This window comes from Ostrinia nubilalis, chromosome 2, assembly GCF_963855985.1.
Source record: "Ostrinia nubilalis chromosome 2, ilOstNubi1.1, whole genome shotgun sequence".
NCBI lineage: Eukaryota > Metazoa > Arthropoda > Insecta > Lepidoptera > Crambidae > Ostrinia > Ostrinia nubilalis.
This window is the reverse complement of record NC_087089.1, coordinates 6764634-6768888: the sequence shown is the minus strand read 5'-3', so window position 1 is coordinate 6768888 and position 4255 is coordinate 6764634.

The window sequence follows — 4255 nt, the reverse complement described above, 5'->3', positions numbered from 1 at the left end:
AAATTGCCGTTGGCATTTAATTTAAATTACATAGGAGCTATTTAACTTGAGCACCAGATTAGGCGAAAATTAAACGTATCAACTCTATAGGGTGTCTCATAAAATATTTGATGAATTCAGACGTAGAGTCTTAAGTAACTAAGGTTAACTAAGGCCCAGTTTTTTTATTTGTAGTTAAAATAACCAATAGTCAAATTTGACAGATGTCAAATGACAAGTGGTTAAATTTCAGAAATAAATGTTTTTCGATCCATGGTTAGTTTGACTTTTAGTAATTTTTTAACTATTAGTTTACATTTTGTTAATATTTAACCATTAGCCATTAAATTTAACAATTAGTTATTTTAACTACGAATCAAAAAACTGGGCCTTAATCAGCATCTTATACGAGTAAGATCTGCGATTTATGTATTTTAAAGTTAAACTTGAGACTGACTCGATGTAGTGATTTAAATATGACGAGATAGATAGAGCTGATATATTTTCTTTGATCTAGGTACACACTGTTTTTGAAACCACCCGTACGTGACTTTAATAAAGCATAAAGCGGGATAAGCGATCAAAATTAATTCTGTCTCTGAGCTACCCGTATGTTATGACAAACAATGGTAATTTAGGTAAGAAGATAATGAAATAAGTAAGGAACTGTGCCTTATCGGCACTTACCATTCATGAGTACCTAATGCAAGAAGCATAATGCATTGATAAACCTACATGAACATCTATACGAGTAGATACGAAGACTCTGTGTGCCTACTGCTACCTTGCCTTGTGTGCGCGGCTACCTTTATATGCTGATATCGTTAGTTGAAAATCAACTTAGAAACGAACCTGGAAAAAGTAAAAAAAGACCTGCCTTCGAATGTTTTCTACATCAGGGTACTTATTATGTACTATATTTGTTACAATCGCCTTATTTTATATTTTAGTTATTCGTCAGTCGAGGGAAATGTAACTTTATAAGCTCTTGTTGGGTTAAATAGGTTGTTGAACAAAATTTACCTTTTATTCGAAACTTGGAAACGTTTAACCATTCAAAATCAAAGTTATTGAAAGTGCCACGAGTAAAGTTTAGTCTAGTGTTGGGCATTGCTTTTGCTCAATAGACGCTCAGAAATTTAAAACCACTGACCATTATCATAAATTAACACATCTATTATGTCACTGAATGCGTCTAACCTTTCATGCATCGCAAGATTAAACGATTAGTCGCTATCTAAATCATGATCTCTATCTCGGGAAGGCGATTGCAATGGATGTTCAATGAGGGAGCTGGCTGGCCCCGCGCCAAATCAATTGCTGGGGCAAATTCAATACCCTTGCACGGACTCAGGTACAGGATTAAGTAATTACTAACTTTGTTACTAACTGAAAAAAAAGAAAAAGAACCAAGTTAACTTTTGAGAACTTTTTAATACGATGTCAATTTAAATACAATGGCATAAAACTCTTAATACAGCTAGACACCCATCTGGCTAAAGCTAAAAGCTTGATAACGCAGTTAGTGTCGCCTTTGGCTCTTCGTTAGAATAAATAATAAATCTTTTAATAAATAAATCTTTGGACAATTTCACACAGCGCCAGCTAGCCCCAAAGTAAGCAACTCAATGCTTGTGTTATGGGTGCTAGCTTAACGGATATACTACTTGTATACTTTTTTTTTTTTATTAAATACATACATATTATACATATTTACACCCAGACCCGTCACAGAAATTAAAATTCATCATTTCAATTTCTGCCCGGCCGGGAATCGAACCCGGGACCTCTCGGCATAGTAGTCCGTTCTGAACCACTACACCAAACGGCCGACTACCGACCGAATAATTACAAATTATACTCGTACCATTTTTTTTCCTAGCAACCAACGTTAAATGACCTAGTAATAATAATATCAGCACCTTCTTGGCATTCAAATACTGTGAACTATACCTACTTAATATTTTAGTTATATAAAAAAATAAATTATAACACTTCAGCTGCAAATAACTAGCAATTACCTAACGATTAATAGGCAATAGTATTTCATAAATTATGTCCTTTAGTTAGACAATTTTAGTCAGACTAAACGCAATGAATTTCAGCTATTCTCAGTACAATAACTACCAATTATTATGATTAGTAGCTGCGTGCGGTTGATTAAATATTATCTTAATCCCATAAATCAAGCTCGGTCAATTAAAACCAACCTATCAACACCAGCCAACACATTAATCAATCGACATGACGCTCGACGTGTAACGTTATTTACAGTTCGAGTAGGTTTTATCTCTATTTATCGAATTCAGCGAGCATTTGATGAATATTCGGGCTAGCGTGTAATCAGCGTGAGAACCGCAACGGCAATTTAGTGAAAAATTCTCATATACCTAATTTAATTTGCCGGTGAGGGTCGGTTGAGCGTCGTGTTTGCCCACGCGCCGGTCGCGCGTCGCTGACTTTTCCTCTTGATTGTGATTTACGAGCTTGGGCTACGACAGATGGGGGTAGTAGGCATAATAGGCATACACTAACTACTATTGTTGACAGCTATACAATGTGTGTAGTAGTATTGAGGTTCTTAAGTGTCCGAAAGTAACACAGTGTTTAATTACAGTTGATCATGTTGATTAGGAAATTGCAAGTATTATTTTATGTTGTAGACTGCATATGGCTCCAGTAGGTATTCTAGGATTCATTGTATCTAGCTAATGTTATAATGTTAATAATTAAAACAATGAAAGGTAAAGTATTTCAATACCTTGGAATTTTCATTCAATCAGTATACCTACAATGACCTACATTTAATACAGCAATACATTTTCGTTTGTATATTAAAACTGGGGTAGGTACGTCAGCGGACATACTACACAATGTTTTGTTATGTAACTGGGGCCGCGTCAACGTGTACATTTGAAAATATTGCATTTCCACCGACAACTTTGTTAAAAGTTTCAAGTCTCTACGGGGTCAGAGCTACCAGTATCGTTAGTTCTTATTAATTTGGTATTTATGTAGCGGTGTAGCGGACCCCAATCTAGCTTTCGGCGGCGGAATTTCTGTGGAATGTAAGGTTTTTTCAGAAAAATGCCTTTTAATTTTTCATCTAAAGAATATTTTTACCCAAAGTTGTTGACCGGAATTTAATAAAGATATCAAGAAAACAATTTTAGGAATTTTCCAATTATGAATCTTAACAATAATGCGTTAAACAAAAGGGTTTTTTCGTGTTATTGTTTACTTGGCTGCTTCTGCACCTTATTATGAGGGTAGCATGGCAAAATAAGTAGAAGTAATTGATCGCGTTCATTGAATAATATCGTTGAAAGGGTCGCTTGTACACATAATATAGAGGTTCTTGTTATATTTGCACATCTGAAGGACGTCTTGGCTTCGGGGTCACTTAGACCCTTACATATAAATTCATCGGATGTTGCCGACGGTTTTTGTGGAGAGCTCCTTGAATTCTCGCTTGCAGTTTCTCACCACATTAGCGATTTCGTATAATTTATCAAATTTTCAGGTCGTCAGAATGGAAAGTTTAGAAAGTCAGCGTGCCGCAGGGGTCGGATTTGGGACCACAACTTTTCCTAATCTACATACATCATAGTGGAGAAGTTTAGATTAGTATTGAAATATACTAGGTGTAAGTTTTGCTCATTTCTGTCCTACCAAATTGTGTGAATTTTGTAAATAAAGATGAACGGAACCATTAAAATTATTACCCAAAAACATTGTTGATAATTAGGTAAGTATGTGATGATAGGTACCTTTTCAGTACGTAATGAGCAGAAAGCTGTTTAGATTAGAGCCCAAAAGTTTTTTTAATAAAAGCTTATCCAGGTGAAATTGTCCAAAGATTTATTTATTCCGGAATATTGTGGACGATATAAGCGCCTTCGCTGAAGCGTATGTAAAACAGTTTCCAGGGACTAACCCGGCCTTTATTATATGGCCAAAATTACATTACAAAGCAACGATTTGCGTTTTCATTTGTTCGTAATAAAAGGCCAAAATGTTGATTTAACACAATGCTTTCATTGTTGAAACGAGTGTAAGTGCGTTAGGTTAAGTTACGAGTAAGTAAGTACCTATGTAAAAAAAATGAAGAGAGAGATCTAAGATAATCGGAGTTGCGCGTTTTAATTCTTACTTACTACAGTTGGGTTCAGAGACCAGTAATACATACCTGAATTTAATCACCATAATAAATTCACATGAAAAACTCGTATTTTATTCCCACATTTAATTTATGCATGAAGTTTTATATGAACGC